Source organism: Lolium perenne, chromosome 7, assembly GCF_019359855.2.
Source record: "Lolium perenne isolate Kyuss_39 chromosome 7, Kyuss_2.0, whole genome shotgun sequence".
Classification (NCBI taxonomy): domain Eukaryota; kingdom Viridiplantae; phylum Streptophyta; class Magnoliopsida; order Poales; family Poaceae; genus Lolium; species Lolium perenne.
In genome coordinates, this window is record NC_067250.2 from 99,231,615 (window position 1) to 99,258,214 (window position 26,600).

The 26,600-nt window shown below is 47.7% G+C and overlaps 1 long non-coding RNA gene across 1 annotated transcript; it reads left to right on the forward strand.

The window, feature by feature from the left end:
- The first annotated feature begins 24,069 nt into the window (after positions 1-24,069).
- On the forward strand, positions 24,070-25,733 carry LOC127312755 (uncharacterized). Its single transcript, XR_007858569.2, has 3 exons — positions 24,070-24,377; positions 24,467-24,563; positions 25,192-25,733. It is a non-coding gene; the product is annotated as an uncharacterized lncRNA (long non-coding RNA).
- Positions 25,734-26,600: the final 867 nt, after the last annotated feature.

The window sequence follows — 26,600 nt, forward strand, 5'->3', positions numbered from 1 at the left end:
GTGCCAGAATGTGTTGTCGTCAGAAACCCACCGGCGGGCAGCGACGGGCAACACAGTAGAGCCGGGAACAACTTAGGGCTGCGGCTGGCCCTGGTCCCTCCGAGCGACGGCCCGCAAAGCCTCTGGTACGCACGTCCGATGCTGGTGCAAGGGCGTGCCACCTGACCTATACCTGGTCAGGAAGGTGATGGAGATGCCTCGCTTAGTTTCCTGCATGGCATACACGTAAACATTAAATACGAGCCTCGATCGGCTCTCAGGATATCCTGTGAATCGGCTCAAAGAGCCGATCCACCCATGATTCGTACGAGGTGCACGAATATATGGTGGTCCTGCTTGATCAAGATAAAGCTAAAGCGATCTACGACGATTTAGGGTTTTCACCGCATAATCGGAACATCCTACTCACGATTGGGCCTCGCGGCCACGCACGGTGATCGTAAGCCGACCCTAGATAGGGCCTAAAAACCAACACGAGGTTGATCCCCGGAACATCCTGTCTAGGACTAGCAAACGACACCCTACGTGCCGCTGGATCCTCCAACCCTTTGTAAGGCCTAACTATTGCAGATATTAAACTAATACCTGTAGAACAAGGAGCAACCGTAACGGATCGGATCTACTAAATAATGATCAAGCGGGGTGCCGCCCCTACACCTAAGATAGGTGTAAGGGCGGCTAGATATGCAAGGGTTGCACTACGACAGCATATGATACAAAGAACAATGCTAACCCTAACACATCTAAGATAACTACGTTGCTCGCCATCAAAAAGGCTTCAGTACGAGCAACGCGTGAACAACATAAAGTTGGTGCTGCCTAGATCGCAAGATGCGATCTAGGCAGCATGATGCTTACCGGTAGAAACCCTCGAGACGAAGGAGTTGGCGATGCGCCGAGATTGATTTGTGGTTGAACGTTGGTTGTTGTTTATTCCATAAACCCTAGATACATATTTATAGTCCAGGGGACTTTCTAATTCAGGCGTGCACCTAACCGTGCACGGGTTAAATTCTATCTTTTAATCTAAGATGCGATCTACTATATTACAGATACACGGGCAATCTAGCCCAAACTCTTCGTGCAAGGCCGCTTCAGAGATCTTCCACATGTAATCTTCCAAGCCCATCTCCCTTACGGCCCACTTCCTGATTTGGCCAAAATCTGGTGATAACAGGTTACTAAGAATGATCATTACCCTTTACCTTTTATTGATCAAATGTTAGAAAGGTTGTCTAAAAATACTCATTTTTATTTTCTTGATGGATATTCTGGGTTTTCACAAATTGCTGTGAAAACTAAGGATCAAGAGAAAACCACTTTCACTTGTCCCTATGGAACTTATGCTTATAGACGCATGCCTTTTGGTTTATGTAATGCTCCTGCTACTTTTCAAAGATGCATGTCTGCTATTTTTCATGGCTTTTGCGAGAATATTGTGGAGGTATTCATGGATGATTTTTCTGTCTAGGGGAATTCTTTTGATAATTGCTTGCGGAACCTCGATAAAGTTTTGCAGAGGTGTGAAGAAACTAACCTTGTTCTTAATTGGGAGAAATGCCACTTTATGGTTAATGAAGGAATTGTATTGGGACATAAAATTTCCGAGAGAGGTATTGAAGTTGATAGAGCTAAAGTTGAAGCAATTGAGAAGATGCCCTATCCTAGGGATGTTAAAGGTATTCATAGTGTTCTTGGTCATGCTGGGTTTTATAGGAGATTCATTAAAGATTTCTCCAAGATATCAAAACCTCTTACTAATCTTTTTCAAAAAGATGTACCTTTTGTTTTTGATGATGATTGTAAGGAAGCTTTTGAAACTCTTAAGAAAGCCTTAACAACTGCTCCTATAGTTGAACCTCCTGATTGGAACTTACCTTTTGAAATTATGTGTGATGCTAGTGATTTTGCTGTAGGCGCTGTTCTTGGACAGCGAGTAGATAAAAAATTGAATGTTATTCATTATGCTACTAAAACCCTTGATGCTGCTCAAAGAAATTATGCTACAACTGAAAAAGAACTGCTAGCTGTAGTCTTTGCTTGTGACAAGTTTAGATCCTATATTGTTGATTCAAAAGTTATAATTCACACTGATCATGCTGCAATCAGATACCTTATGCAAAATAAAGATGCTAAGCCAAGGCTTATTAGATGGCTGCTTCTGTTGCAAGAATTTGATTTGCATATTGTAGATAGGAAAGGTGCTGATAATCCTGTTGCTGATAATTTGTCTAGATTGGAAAATATTGCTTATGATCCTGTTCCTGTTAATGATATTTTTCCAAATGAACAATTGGCTGTAATAAAGGTGAGCTCGCGAGATAGCCCTTGGTATGCTGATTATGCTAACTTTATTGTTTCCAAGTACTTGCCTCCAACCTTTTCAGCCCAGCAAAGGAGGAAATTCTTTTACGACTTGAGGCATTATTTTTGGGATGACCCACACTTATATAAAGAAGGAGTGGATGGTATTCCGCGAAGATGTGTTCCCAAATATGAACAACAAGAGATATTGAGTAAATGTCATGGTAGTGCTTATGGAGGACATCACGCCGGAGATAGAACCGCGCAAAAGGTTCTACAATCAGGTTTTTATTGGCCAACTCTCTTCAAAGATGCAAGGAAGTTTATTTTATCCTATGATGAATGTCAAAGGGCTGGTAATATCTCCAGACGCAATGAAATGCCTATGAATTACACTCTTGTTATTGAACCATTTGATTGTTGGGGATTTGACTTCATGGGATCTTTTCCCTCTTCAGAAGGTAACACTCATATACTTGTCGTTGTTGATTATGTTACTAAAAAGGTGGAAGCCATACCCAAAAAAGTGCTGATGGTGAGACCTCTTTAAGAATGCTTTTAGATATTATTTTTCCTAGATTCGGAGTTCCTAGATATATTATGACTGATGGAGGTTCTCATTTTATTCATGGTGGTTTTAGAAAAACTCTTGCTAAATATGGTATTAATCATAGAATTGCTTCTGCTTATCATCCTCAAACTAGTGGGCAAGTAGAATTATAAAATAGAGAGATTAAATCTATCTTGCAAAAGACTGTTAATAAATCTAGAAAGAATTGGGCTAGTAAATTGAAGGAAGCACTATGGGCTTATAGAACTGCTTATAAAAATCCCATGGGTATGTCACCGTATAAAATGGTTTATGGAAAAGCTTGTCATTTACCTTTAGAACTAGAGCACAAAGCTTATTGGGCTGTAAGAGAACTAAATAAAGATCCTAAACTAGCCGGTAAGAAGAGATTGCTACAGTTGAGTTCTCTAGATGAATGGAGGAATGAAGCTTATGAAAATGCTAAATTCTTTAAAGAGAAAGTTAAGAAATGGCATGATAGAAGAATTATCAAAAGAGAATTTAATATTGGGGATAAAGTCCTATTGTATCGGTCTCGTCTCAGATTCTTTGCAGGGAAATTACTCTCAAAATGGGAAGGAACATATGTCATTGAGGAGGTATATCGTTCAGGGGCGATTAAAATTAGTTCTCTCCAAGGCGATGCCACACAAGTGGTGAATGGATAAAGACTCAAGCATTATATCTCAGGTGATTCTTATAATGAAGATGTTGATGTTATTCGAGTGGAAACTCCGGAAGCTTTCATCAAAGGTCAAATTGACAGTCCGGCAGAGTTCGACTTTGAATAGGTAACAGTACTGGTAATAAAAAGTTTGCGTTTTACTTTCCGAACAATGTTTTTACTGTTTTTGGAAAATATGAAAAATTACGAGATCGAAACGGAGTGGAGGAGACGCACGAGGGCGTGCCCTCATAGGCCGGCGCGGGCCCCTGCCTGGCCGCGCCGCCCTATGAGGAGGCCACCTCGTTGCCCCTCTCCGACTCTGGTTCGACCTGGTACTTTCCTTGTGTCGTAAAAATTCCTGCTATATAATCCCCCAGACTCCTGGAGGTCCGTATATCATTTTCTCGACGTGTTTTGTTTCGAGCTGTTTCTGCCAGGATCTGTTTTCAATCTAAGAGCACCATGGTCTCCAACAACAAGGGCAAGGGGCTTTCGGACGAAGATATTCAAGATCCCGAGTGGAAAGAGGTGGACGAGAGCGTCAAGGAAGAAGATGAAGAAGAAGTGTCGTCGTGGTGAACGAGCAGATGCCATAGGATGGCTTAGATTGGGGCCGAATGGACGCTAGAGGATTCGGGGGAGGGTTTGTGATCAGGTGGGATGAACTTCCGGATGGTTTCCTCAAGAACTTGGCCAAGGCCAGAGGTTGAAGAAGAAAGACACAAGGAAGAACTCGCTCTAGATCACCATGTTCATTGATTCTCACAAGTTACAGGTTCGTGGTTCGTGCCTTGCTACTGTCGTCCGTCGCCCGTAAGGAGGGCTGCCCCCTCTCCTTATATAGAGGAGAGGGTGGCTTACAGGGCAAGAAACCCTAATGGCATCTTTGACTAGACAAACTACTTTATAAAGCTACTTTACAAAGCTACTTTAATCATAGATGACACCGGGGTCTTCTTTAATCAGGGAGGCTGACGTCCTCCGGCTTCTTTCTTCGTCATCTTCTTCTTTATCGTCAGCCCTTCGTTTAAAGCTACTTTGCTTAGCTCATCTTTGTCTTCTAGCTCTGGAGAGGATCTTTGACCAGCCTTGCCGACAAGCTCTTCCTTCCGGTGGCCCGGTACCTTTTCTATCCGGTTCCGGTATCCCTCCTCTGAGGATACCGGCTTAGCCTGTTCAGCCAAACGCCTATCTTAGACACCGGCATGAACACCTAACCGGTATCCTGATGGCACAAACCATCCGGTTTGGCATGCCTTTGGCATACCGGGGGTCATCCCCCCAACATTAGTCCCCGAAGCTGGTATAGTCTGGCGGATTCTATCCAACAGACCATGCCAGGTTCTCATGTCCTTGGATACCGGTTTAATCCACCCGGCTTAAGGCTTGGATCCGGCATCTTTGCCCAGATTTTCACTATCTTTCTTTTCAAGTCATTCTCCGGTGTCTTTTCTTCCGGTATCTTAGTCATTTAACGCCTCCTCGGCGAAGTCGAGAATATCTCGGGCCCCGCGCGCGACAGAGACATGCGCACTGTGACTGACGCGCCAGTGTCAGTTGTCACTTCGCTTCGACTCCCGCGCGCCCATTTAATGCACCACTGCGGATCCCACTAGCCGTTTTGGATCCCGTGTGTGTCTCCGTGTGGCCTCCTATTTTCTCGCGTGTACCTCTCCGCCACGTGGCGGCCCATGGTGCGAACCACCGCGGGCCGCGAGGCGAACCGCCGCGGCCCAGCGGTTTCCAGCCCATCTCCTTTCTTCTTTATAAGCGCAACCGCCGCTCCTTCTTCCTCTTCTCGCATTCTCCACTTCCTCGCGCATAGTGCTCCTCGCCTCTGCGCCTTCGCCATTCTCCGTCCGCCGTTGCCTGCTTGAGCTCCGTCCTCCGGCGAACTCACGCCGCACCTCCGCCGGACCTCGTCGTGCGGGAACCTTCTGCAGCGCCCTCACCGCGTTCGCTGCATTCGTGCTTCCTCAGGTTCTTCCTCACCTCGTCGTCGACGGACTTCCTCGCCGGCCGCAGGCTCACCGTATCTCCGGCGAACCTCTTCTTCTGCGACTCCGCCGCCTCAGGTTAGGCCCGATGCGCCTCTACCTCTTTTCTTCTTGCATTTCAGATCTTGGGGGCGGTAGAGTATTTATCCGTTCTTTATTTTGCTTTTCCTCTTACTCGTAGATCTTCGTGCGAGGGTCTCTTTGGGGAAAATTGTTTTTGGTAGATTCCGGCGTCGCCTAGATCCATATGTCTAGCGAAGGGTCTCTCCCCGCCGCCACCTCTAGTAATCAAGGCAGTAGCACTTCTGACGGGCTAACCGAAGATCTTGCCCGGATGGATCTGGCATCTAGCCGGGACCAAGAGGCCGGCACATCTAGCCGGGCCTCCGGAAAGGATAAGACACGCGGAGCCTGGAGGGGTTCCGACGTGACTCAGTTTGAGATCGACTGGCTCTACCGGTCTAGGAGGATTCCTGAAGGAGTCATCTGCCGGCTTCCAGGTGACGAGATCGAACCGGTGCTCGAACCCGGTGAGGTCGTTGTTTTCCTTGCTCATTTTGAGCGTGGCTTCGGCCTCCCTGCCTCCGATTTCTTTCGCCAACTCCTTGACTTCTATCGACTCCAACCTCACCACCTTCCCGGCAATGCTGTTTTTTATCTTTCTTGTTTTGTGGCCTTCATGGAGGGCTACATTGGCATCCGTCCCGCTCGCGAGACGTTTGCCCGCTTTTTCTCTCTCCGGATCAACTCGGTCCAGGGCAAGGACATTCCCAAGCCCAAACCCCCCGTTCAATGCGGGTCTTGTATCATCGGCTCCCGCCAAGGGAGCCCCTTTTTTAAGTTTAACGGCCTCGAGTCTTGCCGCTTGTGGCAGACTACGTTCTTCTATGTGAAGAACAAGAGCGCCACCGACCTCATCAACTTGCCGGCGTTCAACCCGGCGCCGCCCGCCAAGACCAACTGGCAGTACAACCCAGGTACGGATCACAGCGAGACGAACCGGGTGGTACGCTTCATGTTGAAGTTGATGAAGGACACCAACATCTGCTCCGACGATATCATCCGCGCCTTCATCTGCCGCCGGGTGCTTCCCCTTCAGCAGCGCGCTCACAAGATTAGTGAGATGTACGGCCCCGGTGATCCCACCAAGATCACCGGCCTGCCCTTGAGCAAGGAAGATGTAGTCCTAAAGGCTAGCCAAATCTGCCAAACGGACATGCCGGATGACTGGGAGTGGGGCCTTTGCCCTCTCAGCTCCAGAAATCCTCCATCCCAAGAAGTAAGAAACGGTGCGGCTCGGGTCGTGATACCGGTAACTTTTATTCTCGCAACTAATCCTCGTTCTTTCCTTTGTTTTTAGGCTAAGGCCCGCTTCCCCCGGATTGACTCAGACCGACGAGGCCCTTGCCGGAAGAGGCCTCTGGACAAGTACGATCCGGATCCTGTCATTCACTGGCTGGATCTGAGGATGGGCCGGACTCCAGCTTCACGCCTCGGCAAGTCTCCGCCGGAGCCAGCTGGTTCGTCTGATGACTTGACCTTGCTTGAGGTAGCTTTTCTGTTTGTTTTCTTATATTCTTTTTGTTACTGCCATTCTGTAGACATTCCCTCAGCCAGCATCAACCCACAGGTCCATGAGCATGTGCCCCCCCTGCAGGCCGAGGTTGGGGATGAGTTTCTGGACAAACTCATGGCCGAAGGCCAGAAGAGTGATCCTCCAGCTGCTGGCGCCGGCCCTAGCCATGCTCCCCCTGCCAAACGCCCTCGGACAGAAGTCATTGGAGGGAAGCAGGTTAGCACCAAGCGCTACAAGCAGAAACGGATGCCGGTTTCTTCCGGGTAAGTTCTTCTTTTCTTTTTTGTGTTTTCCCCATCTTCACCAAGTCCCTTTCCGGTTGCTTTTTTCCAATCCGCTCTCTTTTTCTCTCTTTCAGTCCTGCGCTTGAGCTTGGCTCCAAGCCGGAGGGCTCTGCCGGCTCCGCAAGGACCTCAACTCCTCCTCCTCACTCAAGTCCGGTACCATCTGGTGCCGGCAACAGCTCTGCCTCCCCTTCGGGAGGCACTACAAGTTCGGGGTGCGCGGCCCCAACACCTCCTGATCACCGCGCGGAGGAGGACTTTACCTCCCCTCCAGAAACCCAAGACACCGGCGCCAGCAACATCGGCGCCGGCAAGACAGATGCCGGGCAGGTGGAACCTCTGGTTCCTCCTTCCCCGAAGAAGAAAAAGAAGCAGCCAAGCTCCTCCTCCACCGCGCCGGATACTTCCGCGCCGGTATCTTCCGCGCCTCTTACCGGGACCACGCCGACACCGCCGCCAAGCCAAGGACCTTCCGTGGCCAAGCGAACGGCGCCGCCAGAGACCCCCAAGATCACCAAGTTCCTCAAGCCCGGGGCTTCCCGTGGTAAGGCCGTGGAGGGCGACGCCTCAGGCGGCTCGCGTGACGTGGTGCTGCATGTCGGGCCTGCTGCTGCCGCTGTGCAGGACAAGCCTACCGGCCTCCTAGGCCGGATCGTTGAGCTGAACCGCGCGGGCAAAGACCTGGGGCACCTTCTCCCCTACGCCCAGAAGTGGAATGAGGCGGACATCTCTGCCTCTACCCGCGGCCTGGGGAAGGACCGCCTTCCGGCACCAGACCCTGCTGGGCCTCGGTCCACTGAAGAACACTTCTCGCGGCTTAAACGCGCCGTGAAAGAGTTTGACAGTGCATGGTATGATGCTACCAACAACGTGGTGGTAAGTTTTGCCAAACCTTCTGTATTTTTTGCTGATGCCGGTTTCTTTTCTTCCCGGATCTTGTCTATCCTCCCAGTCCCCGAGTTTCGTGTTGAAAGCGTAGCTTCCAGTGCGAAACTTTAACTAGAGACATGCGAAACCGGCATAGCCAGTCCCCGAGTTTCGGGTTGAAACCTTTGTTTCTTTCTTCCTCATAATCATCTTCCTTTGAATAGAGCACCGCTGACGCCCGGAAGCATCTCTTTGAGGAGCTTCTATGGGAGCCTCGTGACCTTGCCGAGGCCCACAGCCACTGCCAAGGTTGGTTTTTTCTTTTCCTCCGGCATCTTTTCACCGGAATGTTTCCTCCTTTGGTATTTACGCATCTTTTTGTTTAACAGCTGTCCCGGAAGCTACCATGGAGGCCCTTAGGGCCCAGGTTGCCAAGCTCCAAGGTACCACCCTTTTCTTTCCAGTTAATCCGTTCTTTTTTCATTTCATCTATTGTCGGTTGCTGAAACCTTTCTTTTCCGGTACTTTAGGCGAGAAAGAGCAGCTTCTCAAGGAGCACAACGAGGCACTGGACGCCCAGAAGACCGCCTTGAGGGAGCTGAAGGAACAGGCTATACAAGCCGCGCTCCAGCACGAGCAAGCTCTCAAGGATGCCCGGGTCGCGGCTGAGGCCAGGCTGGCGGAGGTCGTGGAGGACTCCACGAACTCCAACACCGTACTAACGGCAGAGCTGGAGGAGGAGAAGAAAGCGCGGAAGGCAGCGGAGCGCCTCATTGATACCATGACCACTGATCACCGGGAATACGATCGGTTGGTTATGAAGATTGACGCGCTGGCTCTCCGTAAGTCCCTGCCTTGCCCCTTCTTTCGCTTATAAGCTTTCTCCTTTTGAAAACGTACCTTTGTTCCTTGTTCCTCCGACATGCTTTTTTTCGGTGTCTTGTGTTTATGCTTTTTCCTTCCTCCTGTAGAGCATTTCCCAGAATCCCAGGTCTACGCCGTGAAGAAGGTGATGGAGGATCGGGTGGCGCGGGAATTTCCCAATATGGACGCGCACTGGGATGGGTACGACTATCTTGTCGCCCTCTCCGCGCGAGTCCAACACATGCGCTCCGTCGACCGGCTCCTTGCCGACCTACCAGCTGCCGCCATCCAAGTCTTCAAGGTGCTGTGGCCTGAGGAGGAGCTGCCGGGAAACATCACGCTTACCGCCCACCGGCTCAAGGATGCCGGGCACCGGATTTGCGAGTGGCAATGCTCCGCGGCTCGTGCCGGAGCTGACACGGCGCTGCGCTCCGCATGCTCCTGGTACCCTGATCTGAATCTGGATGCCCTTCAAGGTGTACGCGAAGATGCTCCCACGGACACGGATCCGGCGCTCACCGCGAAGCGGCAGGACCGGGCCTACCGGCTTGCTGAGTATGCCGAGGTCCGCACCTTCATCCCTCCCCCTCCTGGTGTCAAGGACTACCTCAGCGATGAGGAAGAAGAAGACGAGGGAGATGAAGATGAGGCTGCTGAGGACGTGCCGCCGGAAGCTCCCGAGGCCGGCGCTGCTCCCCCTGAAGACGCTGAGGCCGGTGCCGCTCCACCTGACGCCCCCGTCGCCTGAATCAAGTTATCTGCTTCTGCTTGTTTTACAACAGACTTTGTTAAATTTGACCCCGGTATGCCGGGGTGTATGATGTAAAACCTTAAGTCCGCTTTTGTTTGCCACACAACATTTTATGCTGGTAAGTTATACCGGTAGTTAATTATCTCAAGTTTGCGTTAGCATATTTGCCTCTGGTTTTGCTTTTATCTTGCACCGCAAAGATTTCCAAATTGTTTCCGCATCCAATTTGATGCATACTTGGTTCTTTCGCCTTGGCTCTGCCTGCCTTCTCTGGGCGTTCTTTGGCGTATGAGCACAAGGTTCTTTCACCAAACAAGCATTTTCTTGAACTTAGAAATAACTTCGAAATTTTGCAAAAAACCGGTTAAACCGGGGTTAGTTAAATTTTCCGGATTGTTCTTTCCTGCTCTCCCTCTTCGCAGTTCATGTGCTTATCCCCTACCGGTTTATCTTGCTTGCCATGAAGCCGGTTTGCGGACAGCAGCAGAGTCGAAGACTCCGGTAGGATTTAGCACACTACTAAACCGGAAAGGAAAAACATTCAATAAGCAACCGGTAAACTGAAAAAATAAACAAGTTACATGCAATCTTATTGGGGTAGTCCCCGAGATTCATTCAAGGTTCCGGCATCTTTTATTCATAGCATATAAGGTACAAAAAGGAACTTCTTACACCATAACTTCAAGAGTAGAAAGGACGCAACAGAGCTACGTTCCATGGGCGCTTGCTCTCCTCTCCGGACCTGTCCGCCTTTCCTTTTTTCCACTCCTGTGCATCGATCAAGTAATATGCATCATTGTGAAGCACCTTGCTTACAATGAAGGGACCTTCCCATGGTGGCAAAAGCTTATGCCGGCCTTCAGTGCGCTGCACTAGGCGCAGTACGAGATCCCCTTCCCGGAAAACTCTCGGGTTAACCTTCCGGTTATGATAGCGTCTGAGGTTTTGCTGGTAAATGGCTGTTCTTGCCAAAGCCAGCTCTCTTGCTTCTTCTAGCAAGTCCACATCATTTTCTCTGGCCTCTTTGACCTCTTGCTCAGTATAGAGTTGTACCCTTGGTGAATCATGAATGATGTCGGTTGGTATGACCGCTTCTGCTCCGTAAACCATGAAGAATGGAGTGTATCCGGTAGACCGGTTTGGAGTTGTTCTTATACTCCATAGTACCGATGGTAGCTCATCGAGCCAACATCCCGGTGACTTTTCCACTGCATCAATGAGTCTAGGTTTGATACCGGAAAGTACCAAAGCATTCATTCTTTCCACTTGGCCATTGCCTTGTGGGTGTGCTACTGAGCACAAATCCAACCGGATGTTGTTGTCCTCACAAAACCTTTTGAACTCACCTTGAGCAAAGTTGGTTCCATTATCAGTGATGATGCTGTGCGGGTACCCATACCGCAAAATGACATCTTTTAAGAATTTTACTGCGGTATGCCCATCACACTTTGCGATAGGTTTCACTTCTAGCCATTTGGTGAACTTATCCACCATAACCAAGATGTGAGTCATGCTGCTTCTTGCAGTTTTGAATGGGCCAACCATATCGAGGCACCAAACGGCAAACGGCCATGTTAATGGTATTGTCTTTAAACCGGACGCTGGGGTATGATTTTGCTTGGCGTACCTCTGGCACCCGTTGCATTTTCTTACCAAGTCCTCAGCGTTCTCCAAAGCAGTGGGCCAATAAAACCCATGCCGGAAAACTTTTGCTACCAGTGCCCTTGATGAAACATGATGCCCACACTCTCCTTGGTGAATTTCCTCAAGCATTTCTTTTCCTTCTTCCGGTTCCACACATCTTTGAAGGACACCGGTAACGCTTCTCTTGTACACCTCACCATTGATGAATGTATATGCTTTGGACCTTCTTTGTATCCTCCTTGATTCATTTTCGTCATCCGGCAAGGCGCCGTTGATCAGGAATTCCTTAATAGGTTTAACCCACGACGGTGTCTCTCGAACCAAAAACACCGGTGCATCTATCTCCATGCTATCTACCAGCATCATTTCTTCCGGTATGGGTACAGCAGTCCCCGAGCTTCCCGGAACAGTCCCCGGGTTTACCGGTGCAGTCCCCGGGTTTCCTTTATCAATATCCATGGGTACTACATGCGACTCTGGTATGAAAATTGATTCCGATTCTGGGCTTGGTTTGATTGATGGTGCTCTTAGGTGAGCTAGAGCTATTCCGGGAGGAATTTCTTGCCTAGATGAGCCCAGCTTGGACAAAGCATCCGCGGCTTCATTTTCTGCGCGCGGCACATGGTGAAACTCGCATCCTTCGAAGAATCCGGCAATCTTTTGCACGTGAAACCGGTACGAGGCCATGTTGGCATCTTTTGCATCCCAATCTCCGGAACACTGCTGTACCACAAGATCTGAATCTCCATAGCAAATGATCCGGTGTGCACCGATTTCTTTTGCGACCTTAAGCCCATGGATCAAAGCTTCATATTCAGCAACATTATTCGATGCCCTGAAATGTACTTGCAAAACATACCGGAGGTGATCTCCTTTTGGCGAGGTGAGTACCACACCGGCACCTAGACCCTCTTTGAGCTTGGATCCATCAAAGTGCATTTTCCAGTATTCTATCCTTTGATCTGGCGGTTTGTATTGCATCTCCGCCCAATCGACTAGGAAGTCAGCCAAAGCCTGTGACTTTATGGCATCTCTTCTTTCATATACCGGCACGTATGGTGATATTTGGATTGCCCACTTCGCAATCCTACCGCTGGCGTCCTTGTTGCACATGATATCGGAGATTGGTGCTTCACTCACCACCCTCATAGGATGCTCTTCAAAATAGTGCTTGAGTTTTGTGGCGGCCATGTACACGCCATAAGTCATTTTTTGGAAGTGAGGATAGTTTTGTTTTGAGAGGGAGAGCACCTCGCTCAGGTAGTATACCGGCCTCTGGACGGTTTTTCCTTCCTCTTCTCTTTCCACCACAACCACTACGCTTACCACCCGGTTTGTTGCCGCTATGTATAACATCATAGGCTCCCTTTCTAGAGGTGAAGCCAGTATGGTTGCTGTGGCTAGCATTGTTTTTAGTTCCTTAAACGCTGCGTCTGCCTGAGGGGTCCAGACGAACGTGTCAGATTTTTTCATCAGAGCATAGAGTGGTAGAGCTTTTTCTCCCAACCTGCTTACAAACCGGCTTAGCGATGCCAAGCTTCCGGTAAACTTCTGCACATCTTTCAACTCTCGAGGGACAGCCATTCTTTCTATTGCCCGGATTTTTACCGGATTGACTTCTATGCCCCGGCTTGATACCAGGAAACCGAGCAGCTTGCCGGCGGGGACACCGAAGGTGCATTTTGCCGGATTAAGTTTCATCCGGAACCGTCTTAGGTTATCGAATGTTTGCCGGATGTCATCGATTAAGGTGTTCTTTACCTTAGTTTTTATCACAATGTCGTCTACATAGACTTGCACATTCTTTCCAATCTGATCAAACAAGCATTTTTGCATACAGCGCTGGTACGTTGCACCAGCGTTGCGCAAACCAAAGGGCATAGTGACATAGCAATAAGCCCCGTGCGGGGTAATGAACGCAGTTTTTATTTGATCTTCCTTTTTCAAGGGAATTTGGTGGAAACCGGAATACGCATCCAGGAAAGACAACAACTCACACCCAGCAGTTGAATCAATCACTTGATCGATCCGTGGTAAAGGAAACGGGTCTCTTGGGCAAGCCTTGTTTAGGTTGGTGTAGTCGATGCACATGCGCCACACCTTTGGAGCTTTTGCTTCCAGGTTCTCATCTTTTTTCTTTTCAACCATTACCGGATTGGCCAGCCACTCTGTGTGCGTGACCTCCACAATGAATCCGGCAACAAGCAGTTTGGTTACCTCTTCCCCTATGATTTTCCTTCTATCTTCAGCGAACCGGCGCAAGGGTTGTCGCACCGGCTTGGCATCCTTCCGGATGTTTAAAGAGTGCTCAGCCAGCTCCCTCGGAACACCTACCAAATCATCAGTTGACCAGGCAAAGATATTCCGATTCTCACGGAGGAAGCTGACGAGCGCGCTTTCCTATGCTTGATCGAGCCCGGTACCAATGCGAACGGTGCGCTCTGGGTAAGCCGGATCTAGCACAATGTCCTTTGTTTCATTTGTCAGCTTGAATGCCGGTGAGCCCAAGTTTCCACTCATTGCCGCTAAGCTCGACTGTGAGGACTGAGCCAGCGCAACCGCTGTTTGCATCCTTTTCTTTTCCTCCGCGATCACCAGCGATTCCGCTAGGTTTGATCCGGCAGATGCAGTTTCCAGTGAGACTTTATAGTTCCCCACTACAGTTAAGGGTCCACGAGGTGCCGGCATCTTCATCTTGAGGTAAGCCGTATGAGTGGTAGCCATGAAAGCTGCCAATGCTGGTCTTCCCAACAACGCATGGTAAGGACTGTCTAGGTCCACCACCTCAAACTCGACATTTTCAACCCGACAATTGTCACGTCCTCCAAATGCCACGTCCACCCGAACTTTTCCTATCGGGGCACAGGACAAGCCCGGAACAATCCCGTGGAACGTTGTGCGCGTTGGCTGAAGCATGTTTTCTGTTATGCCCAACGTACGCATGGTATGCTTGTACATGATGTTTATGCTGCTGCCGTTATCTATCAGCACCTTGCTGAACTTTACTCGAGTCTGTGGCCCTTTCATGATTGGGTCCACAACAAGAGCATATCCACCCGGATTCGGCATGATCTTAGGGTGATCCTTAAATGACCAGGTAATTTCCTGATCTGACCACAACATGTACTTGGGGACTGCCGGCATCACGGCATTGACCTCCATGGAGCGGCGGTGTACACTTTGCCTGTCTGTTGGCTCAGTGACAAAGACCACACAGCACATATCCGGACCCTCGTAAACATTCCGGCCTAAAGGTGCCGGTGGAGGTGGTTGATCATTATTTTGTTCCACCCGGTTAACCTGCTGATACTGCTGCCGGTTTGGCTGCACCGGTAAGGCGTTTGCCCCGGTAAGTGGCGGTGGTGGTGGTAGCTGTTGTTGCCGCGGCATGTCTTGTGGTGGCTGTGCATCTTTTACTGTTCCCTTTTGCATCAAGTACTTGGTCCAGGTACAATCCTTCGTCAGATGGTTTGACGGGTGTGCCGGATTCGGGGTGTGCCACCGGCAAGGTTGGTCCATGGCAGCTTCCATGGTGTACTTTGCGGGTTCTTGCCAGTTTCTTTTCTGGACCCAGGGTTTCTTTTCCACCCACTGTTTTTTAGGACCCGCCCATGGCTGCGATCCGGTTCTTTGCCTCTGACTGCCGCTGGCCTCAGAGTTTTCCTGCACAGCAGCAACTTGCTGCGGACCGTACCTTCGATCCGGAAAATCTTCTCTTCTTTTGTTATTCCGGTTATCCCGGTGTTGTTCGTGGCACAGCTGCTCCGGCTCAGGTTGCACTGCCGGCTGCGTTGGGTCTCCCAACGCATAGCTATCCGCCACACGTATCATCTCTGCCAACGTTGTCGGCATGTTTCGCTGCAGCTTTTGCCACAACGGTGAACCTCTTCTGCACCCACTGCTAAACCAAGCAATGGCCTGTGCCTCGATTACCCCTTCACAGGAGTTCCTTGTAGTGTTCCACCGGGCTAGATAATCCCGGTCTGTTTCGTTTGGGCGCTGTACGCACAGAGCGAGTTGCTGCGGCCTATTTGGCCTTTGATAGGTGCTGCTGAAATTGCTCACAAAAGCCTCCTCGAAATCCAGCCAGCCATTGATGCTTCCTGCCGGCAAGTTGTTTAGCCAGATTCTTGCCGGTCCAACCAAAAACGATGGTATGATCCTTACGGCCCAACGCCGATTTCCTCCTCCCGCTACGGTTCCTCCACCGCCTGCGACGTATACCGCGGTTACGTAATCCGCGAGCCAGTCTTCCGGCTTCGTAGTGCCATCGTATGTTTTCGTGTCACGGGGCAACATAAAGTTGCGCACTGGTGGCCTTTCTTTCATGATCCTTGGGCCAAAGCACTTTGGTCCTGGGGGACCTTCCTCCTCGACTATTTCTGACAAGTACACTCTATCCAGACGGTGCCTCGCATCCCGTTCCGGTAAGTATCTCTCTCCCAGGCGTTCTCCCAATGCGTTCCGGAAAGCTGCCGGTCTTGCAGAATCAGCTTCATCATAACATTCTGGTACCGCGGCCCTTGCCTGCCGGTACCTCGGGGGATCTATTTCCTCCTCCTCGTACGCTGCCCTTGCAGGTCGATAATTTTGCCCGGTCTCGTATCTACCGGCATGATTGTTTCCGGCATAGCCGCCTCTGGCATTGCCTCGTTCTGCCCCTTGGCTTTTTCTACCGGCATCATGTTGCCCGGCTTGTTGTTTTCCGGCCAGAACCGGATCGTACACAGTCATCTGCTGTGCGTTCATGTCTTTTTCTCTTCTTCTGTCCGGATGGGGGGACGATGCCTGCCCATGGGACTTGCTTCCGGCATTCTTTGTTGAACGCACGGATTTTGAAGCCACAGCCTTGTTTAGCTTATCAAGCTGCTCAGCATTTTGCTGCTCGATAGTTTCAAGAAGTTCCCGGACACGCTCTTGCTGTTTTGCCAGAGCGTCCCCGGAAAGCGAGTCACATAGCGCTACAGCAGCTTTAGCAGCTTTTATCGTTTTATCCGGGCTACTGTACTTAGGTTTCTCTACAATGCTCACAGATGCAGATGTGCTTTTGCCGGCAGCAATTTCTTTGCGCAGATCCTGATCTAGATTGCGAGCCTTAAGCCGGTTTTCCGGTAGCCTAGCAGCGTGAGCGCTAACAGAAGCAAAGCCATGGGCAGCGTTATACTCACGTACGGTTAGGTTCAGCTCGCGCTGCGCCCTGACGATGTCCTTGCCGCTCTCGAGCATCTTCTGGCGCTGCGCCTCCAGCTCCGCCTGAGCCGCTGCCGGGTCGATGTTCTGCGCGATGGGGGTGGCGAGGACGTTCATCGCCGCTTGGAGCGGTGTCTCCGGTGGTGCGGATGATGCTCCCGCTGCGCCTGCGCCTCGCTCCAGCGGTGGCTTGGCCGCGCGGGTCGAAACCGCACGCCCAGCACCTTCACCCACAGCTTCTTTGCCGGCGTCGACCGCGCCAGCCATCATCACCTCCACGCTCCCTGGAGCGCGGCCTGCATGTAGCCATCTTGGCGGATCCGGCGCCACCAGCACCGGCGAGAGGCACTGGCGCACAGGAACGGTGCCGAAGTAGACGCGGTGGCTGCCGAACTCGATGATGCGGCCGTTCTTGGGGAAGATGCCGCCGTTGGCAAAGCAGCCCGCGTTGTCGTTGATGAAGTCCATGGCGTAGATGCGCTGCACCAACGCGGAGACCGTACGCTGACCGGCGACGTCGAGGATGCCCGCCCGAATGTGAACTCCATCAAGCGCCACTTCATGCCCCACGGTGGGCGCCAACTGTCGTCGTGGTGAACGAGCAGATGCCATAGGATGGCTTAGATTGGGGCCGAATGGACGCTAGAGGATTCGGGGGAGGGTTTGTGATCAGGTGGGATGAACTTCCGGATGGTTTCCTCAAGAACTTGGCCAAGGCCAGAGGTTGAAGAAGAAAGACACAAGGAAGAACTCGCTCTAGATCACCATGTTCATTGATTCTCACAAGTTACAGGTTCGTGGTTCGTGCCTTGCTACTGTCGTCCGTCGCCCGTAAGGAGGGCTGCCCCCTCTCCTTATATAGAGGAGAGGGTGGCTTACAGGGCAAGAAACCCTAATGGCATCTTTGACTAGACAAAGTACTTTATAAAGCTACTTTACAAAGCTACTTTAATCATAGATGACACCGGGGTCTTCTTTAATCAGGGAGGCTGACGTCCTCCGGCTTCTTTCTTTGTCATCTTCTTCTTTATCGTCAGCCCTTCGTTTAAAGCTACTTTGCTTAGCTCATCTTTGTCTTCTAGCTCTGGAGAGGATCTTTGACCAGCCTTGCCGACAAGCTCTTCCTTCCGGTGGCCCGGTACCTTTTCTATCCGGTTCCGGTATCCCTCCTCTGAGGATACCGGCTTAGCCTGTTCAGCCAAACGCCTATCTTAGACACTGGCATGAACACCTAACCGGTATCCTGATGGCTCAAACCATCCGGTTTGGCATGCCTTTGGCATACCGGGGGTCATCCCCCCAACAAGAAGTGGAGGAAGACTCGCTTGCGTACCCGCGTGCTGCCATCGCAAGCATCGAGGTGGTGGAAAACCCTTTCAGTGCCAAGAGGAGCGCAAGAATTCTGTAACATCCCAAATTTCAATAAAAAGAAAGTTAGAAGAATTCCAGAGAGCAAAATTCCAAACCAACAAAAACTTTTTAAATTGCATATAGTGCCCTGCATAGGACTTGTGCATTTGATTGATATGCCATGATGATTGTTATTATGTGTATATGCTATACTCTAAAACCCTAATGTGATCATATGAAGATCACCAACCAAATAAATCAAAAAGATAAAGAAATCAAATAAATAAAAAACCCTAAAACCCTCACATATGGCTCTATGCCATTTTTATAAATTTTGACCCTAGACCAATTTGATCTTCATCATTATTTGAATAAGGTTACTAAACACTTATTACAACTTTTGGAATCAAAGAAACACAAATCAAATGGATTTCAAATTCAAATTTGGCTCACATATGATAATGGTCAAATCTGCCAATTATAGTCCGATCACAACTTTGAGCTCCTGCAATTCAAATTTTTCAAACTAAACCTTGCTAACTCTTTGCACCTCATCCAAGACAACATCAAGGTGAACACTTTTTGTAAAGATCACCATGCCAAATTTTTTCTAGATCAATAGCTATGCTCATCCAAAGTTGCAACATTTTATCAAATGGAACAATCTCACACTTGTCAAATTTTGCAATTCTTTGAATTCAACAATTCCAACACCACCTCTCATCATCTCTGATCATTTCTAACTCAATGAAATACACACAATTCAAAACTTGCAACCATTTGAATTAAATCAAATTTGGACAAAATTCACAAATATCAACTATGGAACTATTTGACACTATTTGAAATAGTGATCTACCTCATCTAATCTACCTCAAACCTAGTCTAAATGGTCCCCTGGTCCCCTCTAACTCTAAATGAAGCATAGTAACCCTAGGAGAGAGGAGGAGCAAGGCTAGGACATGGCCATGCCGGCCATGTCACCACCCCGACAACCTCCCCCTCTCCTCCTTCACTCTCAGCCCTGGCCCTGGTGTCCAGCATCGCCACCGTGCGCCTCTACCTCGCCTAGCACCGACCAGCTCGCCGTAGCCACCGTAGCCTCGCCGGAGATCGCGTGCCCTGGTCGCCCCTGGATGTCGCTCGCGTCGCGCGCGGACAAGCTCTGGACACGCGCCGTTCCAAGCGCTCGCCCTCGCCCGGCCTGGCCCCGCTTGCTAGCCGTTGAGCATCACCACGCCACCACGACGTTGCCAGACATGCCCATGACCAGACCCTGGACCGCCGCCGCCGGAGAAGGAGAAGAAGATCCCGTGAACGCCGCCGCTCGACATGGAAGCAATGCGAGCGCCACAGACGCCGCCCGACCGCACCGTCACCGCCATTAGCTTCGCCTGGACGTGTAGAGCACTGCCACACCCTCGCCTAGCTCGACCGCTCACCGGAAACGCCGCGCCCATGTCGACCACCACCCTGCCCCGCAACCCTCACTCGATTCTATAAATAGGGAGTTCCCTGGAAGCCACGGAGCACACCACCTCACTCCCCACCCTTCACTGCCTCTCCTCAACCACTTAGCTCACTCGATCATCGCCGGAGCTGCTCCAATTTGAAGATCGGAGCCGCCCGTACCCGGAGGTCGCCGCCGTCGATTGGAGCCGTCCCAGGAGGAGCCGCCGGTACCAGGAGCTTCGCCGTCGTCCACAACGTCATCGAGCACACTGCCAACCCTAGCAGGAGCTCTGGTTAGCCCTCCGACCCCCTACCCTCGCCGCGCCAGTGGCTCGATCTCGCCGGAGAAGACGACGCACCAGCGCCGTCCGACCTGATTCTAATCCAACGTCTCCATTTAAAATGTACCGATTCGGTGTTTAAACGTCGCTGACGTGTGGACCCCACGCTGTCAGCACGCCGCGCGTCTGTGGACCGTGGTTGGGCTGGAGTGGGCCGTTTTAATTCAATTCGGCCCAGCTTCGTTTTCCCGCCGGCCCTTTAATTCAAATTCAGTTAATTCAAATCCAATCAAATTCAATACTGGCTCCAACTTTGAAATTCAATAGAATCAGTTTTGCTTGGCCAAATTTAACAAACTTTATATTGTTGGAAAGCTATGAAAAATATCTACAAGATGCCACTGGTCCCATGTCAAGATTAGTTGTAGAATTAATCTGATAAAAAGAAGAAGACATGGACTTTTCCCTATTCAAATAATTATTAAAAATCAACCAAAATAGATATTAAGTTAATTCCAACTCTAATAGCTCACATTTGACTTACACTAATTGTTTATGCAAGAAAATTGTGTGGTCACTTTGCATGATCATGCCCTAGTTTAATTAATGGACAATATGGCTAGTTTATCTAAGTGATATTGTCCAAAACTATTATGCAAATCATATGAAGTATTATACTTCATTTAAATCTTGTCTCAAATGAATTCATGTGATGTTTGGACCCCTGGCCAAACTCACTTATATGAATTACTTGGAGATTTAAGTCATTTGTAGCATTATTAAATGGTATGAGGTGGTCTACCTCATTTAAATCATTTTCTCAAATGATGATGATGAATGTTTGACTTAAGTCAATATAAGTTCATGTATGATTGTTTGAGAAATTAAATCTTAAGAAGAGTTCAGTGAGAGGAAATTACTTCTCAAGAACCCTATGGAAACTATCATTTACATATTAAATAAAAGGAAATTAAACCTCCTCAAGCAACACAACCCATGCACCCTAATTAGATTAATTGTGTGCATAGAATAGTTTGTGTAATTATATGTGATGTATGGAATAGTCATCGAATTAGTTGAGTGATTATACTCGTATTTAAATTTAGACGCTAGCACCGGAGAATACCCGGAAGAGGAAGGTTGCTACCAAGAGGAGGAGGAGAACTTTGAGAACTACCAAGGCAAGCTAATATTATTGCAAAGTGCAAAGCCCTTTTGGGGCAAGGCACCATAGTCTTACCTTTTCTTACCATAAGCCTATCCCAAGTTTCTACATTACCAGTTTTACTTGTTGTTTTCCAAGAGTTACTTTTATAGTTAACTTTGGTCAAAGTGAAAGAAGTTACTAGAGTAGTAAAGTTAGTATCAATCTAGCAAAGCAAGGTAGCACCCCTCATGATTTAGAGCTAGTGCTAATGAAATAAAACTTGACTACTCTAGATGGGAACAATGTGACTTAAACTGAATTTGAAACCTTGGAATGATGAAGCATTCCATTGAATGATTTTTGAAGGTGAATATGACCAAGAGAAGATGGTGATTTTTGATAAAAATGATATTGGTTTGAATGCGATACCTTTCCAATATTAAGTACCCCCACAATACCTGATTATGGGTAGGGCTTAACTGGAAGTTTATGCATCTTAGTATGGGTTCCCTCTGAACACACATCATAGGGGTTATGCTTGAGGCTGCCTCCGTTGTTGAGAAAAGATGTGAATTGAGGTGAATTGTACGGCCAAGCCCTGTGCAGTTCCCAGGTTGACAGTTGGTCTTCACTGGGAGGCCAAGCTCATGGGGAGAGGTGCTCATACTAGGATTTGTAAGTGAAAGGTTATGGTTGATGATCCGCGTACTGTGTTACGATGATTCGGGGTAATCCCGATGGATGAAATCAAATGTTGTGGCACAAGTGTGCAACCTCTGCAGAGTGTAAATCTATTCGAATAGCCGCGTCCACGGTTACGCACGGTTGGAAAGGCCATACAGTTTCCGATGTCAAATTTTGAAATGTTGGTGAAATGACTTGTGAAGTGGTGAATTGAATTGAAATCACCACTTGAATGGTGGGAATGACACTAATGTTCCCACTTGAGTTAGTTAGCCCTTGAATAAGCTTTTCTCAAATACTTGTGAACTAAAACTGGCTTTATGCAAATAAACTAGAGCTTAGCAAACATTACTAGAATTGTCTAGAACTTACACTAGTATTAGTTTGCGAGTACTTGAAGTACTCACGGCTTTGTGCCTGGCTATTCAAATGGCCAGAGTATGAAGATGAACAAGGAGATGACCAGCAGGACGCCTACTGTAACACCCCAACTTTTGCAAACTTGTTTAGTTGTCCTTATTGCAAAAATTAGGGGGAACAAAAACTTTTTCTATAGACTAATTAAGATGAATTGCCTTGATCTGTTTGTTATGATGAATTGCCTTGATCTGTTGGTAGATGTGTTGTCTTGTTTTCCTGTTGAGTTTTGTCTTGAGCCACCTCTTAGAACAACACCTCTAGTGGTAAAACAAACAACTCACCTAATAAAACACATGTGTGTCCTAGGAAAAGTTGTTTTCCTTTTTACTACCTCAAACTCTTCCCCTGATGGCAACCTGAGTGTGCCTTCTTAATTTTTCTCCTTGTGGTACAACCTAGCTCAATCATCCTAAATTTAAAACTTGGGATCATCATCCCCTAGCTGCATCCCTCTCTTATACCCACTCATCCTTGTTGGTTTTGAGGCCATGTCGACCATCTGTGTTGACAGGCTTATAATGTCCAGACTTTGGGAATTGATCCTTAAGCACTCACAACTGTTATTGTTGACCTCAATTCATTAATCTCATCTGTGCAATACCATCTGTAACTTCCACGTCTTGCATGTCTCATTCTACTCTTGCAACTCTTATACTCCATTGATCTTGTACCCTATCCAATGTTTAACCTCAAGATCACTTTCTGCACTTTTGCCTCTTGTGTTTATTCAAGTTTAATCTTCCCAAAACCAAGAGTGGAATGATGGGTACATTTTGTAGCCACCATCTACCCTTGAGAACACTCCTCCCTAAATTAGTTTCCTCTCTCAAAAACCCTATTGTTTTTCCTTCTCTAGTTTTGATCACAAAACTACTTCTAGTTTTGTTAAATCTTTTCAAGATAAGTCTTCAAGGAAAACAAGGAGCTGAAATGGGTTTTGTTTTTCTTCCCATTTCTACCAAGTACTGATTTCTAAAAACATTACTCTCTATTTGGCTTTCTTTTTAATAAAAAGCTTGTTTATGGTACCTACACCATTTCTTGTTTCCTCTTGCTTATTTTACATTTGAGAAAAACTCTACTTTACTTGAGAAAGTAAGTAGAATATTTTGAACTCCTATGTTCCAACTAGTTTCCTCTCAACATTTTCAAATTCCATTCCACTTGAGTTCATTCCCAATTGTCCCTAGAAAATTGAGGTGTTCCATATACCATTCAAATAAATCCTTCTCAAATGACAACTCTTGCACATCTTGTGTATCTCTCTGATCTACCACATTGTATCCCCTCATCCTCCAATTTTTGATCATGTAGATGATCATTTGATATTTTCAAATCACTCCCAATTGACCTGTTATTTGAAGCGCAACTTATATTTCTTCATACCCATCTCAATCCTTTATTATTTTCCATCATCACCTTGACATCATGAATTGATGATTTATGTCACCATATTCATCCTTGTGAGTATATGGTTACTTCACTCACCATCTCTCCTAGCCTTGCTCTACCATTGTCTAAATCACCATCACCACCATCATCTCTTGGACACATCTTTTATCAGGTCAGAATGCCACCACCATCTACTTTAGCACCCTTGTGCATTAGTATCACTATGCCTAAAATTCTATATCTTTTTAGGCCACCATTTTAGTAATTTGTGAGGCACACAACCTTGGGTGTCATGCATGTGTAGAAATGCTCTCTTGTTGATCACATGTGCATGGCCAAAAATATGTGGCTGGCCATGCCATGGCACACATGCATCATGCCTCTCCATTCCCTCTCTCTCACATAATTATTCCACCTTGGGAAGCCTCTCACTTTTTGTCCCTTCCCCATGCCACTAATAATTTCAGCTTTAGTCAAATTCTTCCCCCACAAGCCAGCCTCCCAACTAACACAATCAATGAAGAGGCTACCTCCCAACCAACCCAATCAATGAGGAGGCAGCCCACCCCCTCTCCCTCTATATAAAGGGGCTTGGCAGCCCACCCCTCCTCACTTGCTCTCACTTTTCCACTCCCCACTCTTTCCTCCACTCCCACACACTCTCCTCCTATCTCTCCCCATGAAATTGCTGCTCCTCCTAGCTTCATGGCCGGCCATGGCCATGGCCATGAAAAGCTCTCCATGATGAAGCTCTCCCCCTCCCTCAAGCTCCTCCTCTCCATGAGAGCACCCCTCTCCTTTTTTCTCCCCAACCCTAGATGGTTTTCTCTCCTCTTCTTCTTCCTCCCTTGCTAAGTTTGGATCTTGATGCAGGTGCATGTTGGTCCAAGCATGGAGAAGCTTCACCTATCCTCAGATCTGAAGTTCTTGACCAAAGTTCGTCCAAAACCTTGCAGTAATTTCTTTCATCTTGCTGTTTCAGATTCTGGTACGAACTTGTAAAATCCGCCAAATCTTGTGTGCAGATCCAAATCGAGTGATTGAAAGTTACACAGATAGGTATTGAAAAGATCTACAACTTGGCGTTGGTCTCATCCTCAAATTCGTTACGGATTTTGCATGGTAAATAAAGTTCTGCAAACTTGCAGAATCACTGTTTGTTAGATTTCTTCCGTTTTACAAAACCTTTTTGAGCAAACTCAACTGTGGGTGAAATCCCTCTTCAGTATCTTCATTTTGGCGTTGGTTTCACTTCAAATGATATCTTGAAACTGAAATGATTCACAGATCAAGATCTGGTCAGATCTGACTTTGTCGAATTAAACCAGGAGCTTGAAAACGAATTTTTGAGTGAAACAAATTGGCTAAGAACCACCTATTCAATACCTTTCAGATGCAGCTGACCTCATATTTTTATGATTTATGTACGATTTGTGGTGAATTAAACTTGTTCTGTGTGTTCTGCAGACATGGCTGTTAACTTTTAATTCATCAAAAATCCAATTTTGAACCTAATTGAGTGATTCAAACTCTGTAGGATTACTGAATGTTTTCTTAATCATCTCAAGCAAGTTTCAAAATGGGTTCTCTTTACTAGGTAGATAAAATGGGTTCTCTTTAAGTTGTTTGTGGTATCTATAAGTCCTTTGTATGGTAGCTCTTTATTGAATGGTTAGATTATGGTTGTTGTATGTTTGTTTTGTTGGTGCAATGTTATTGATTGTGTTCCTTTTATATTTTCCGGCAATAGATGCGAACAATTCCGGAGAAGAAGAAGAAGTGGAATCGGACAAGGATTTTATTTATGTTGTTGGGATTCTTATATTGATGGAGTTGAAAAAGTACAGGGACAAATAAGCCAAGGCAAGCCATCTTTTGATCTCTTGCTATTTATCCTTCTTGTTGTGCTCATTGCTCCATTATACACTTGGTTCCTTGTATCATATGTGATTTTTGGTCCTCTACTCTATGCATGCTTATTCCCAAAGTATGTTGAACCCCTTGTTGATGCTTTGCATACTTGCTCCCAAGTATGTGAACCCCCTTGTTGATGTTATGCATGCTTACCCTAAGCATGTATGCCCCCTTGACCATACCCATGGTGTCATCTTCTTAGTGGTATGATGATTAACATCATGACCCCTGTTTGAATCATCTTAATTATGTTGTCCCTATACATGCTTATCCTAAGTATGTATGATCCCCTTAACACCTCAATTATCATCCCCTTAGTGGTATGATGGCTAGCATCATGTCATTGTGACTCTTAGTTCCTTCATAAAACTATAGGTTGGGAACCCCCTTGGAAAAATACCTTGTTGAAAATAATTTTTGAAAACCTTGGGTAAGTTGGACTTACCCAAGTGTGTGTTTATGAAAGGAAAGGATCTTGGCAAAGATGGTTGGAAAGAAAATCTTGTTTTCGAAAACTTTGGCGTCTAAGTATTCACCCGTGACAATTAACCCGCGCAACCACATTACCCTGGAGTGGGATGGGGCTTAGCTCGTAGTTTGTTCTTCTTAACATGGGACACCGCACAACTATATAAGGGTAAGGTTACCCCTGAATCCGGATTGTCGTTGGTGGAGGCAATAGTATAACGGGAGGCCTTCGGGGCTGACCCGTCCGGAAGACACTATGGGTCTCCTGGCTTGGCGGTGGAGCCACGCTCAAAGTGAGGTGAGCTGCCACGGTGCCGGGGAGGTACATACTCCATAGGGTAGGATCCCGTGCTAAGACGAATAGGCGAAAGGCTATGTCCGAGTTTTTGTCATGGCATAGTTGATATGCGGGGATGATGCCCACATGATGAACTCGCGGATCTTGTGGGGAAAGTGTGCAAACTTTGCAGAGTCAAATCTATTCGAATAGCCGTGTCCGCGGTCATGGACGGTTGGAATGGCTGTTGCTTAGCCTAAAGAGTTTTGTTTTATGAAAGTGTTTGACAAAGGAAAGGAAGGAACTTGTTTTCGGAGTACCGGGAAGGTACGGGAAAATTATGATGACCATATGGAGATGGTCGGAAAGGAAATAAATTGGGTTACTCCCATCCTAGTGTTTTATGTTGTAGAACTCTTTTGAAGTATCTTCTTTAACAAAGATATAGAGATGTCATAGAACACTCCTAAGTATCCCCTTCGACCGAGAAGTTGGGATAC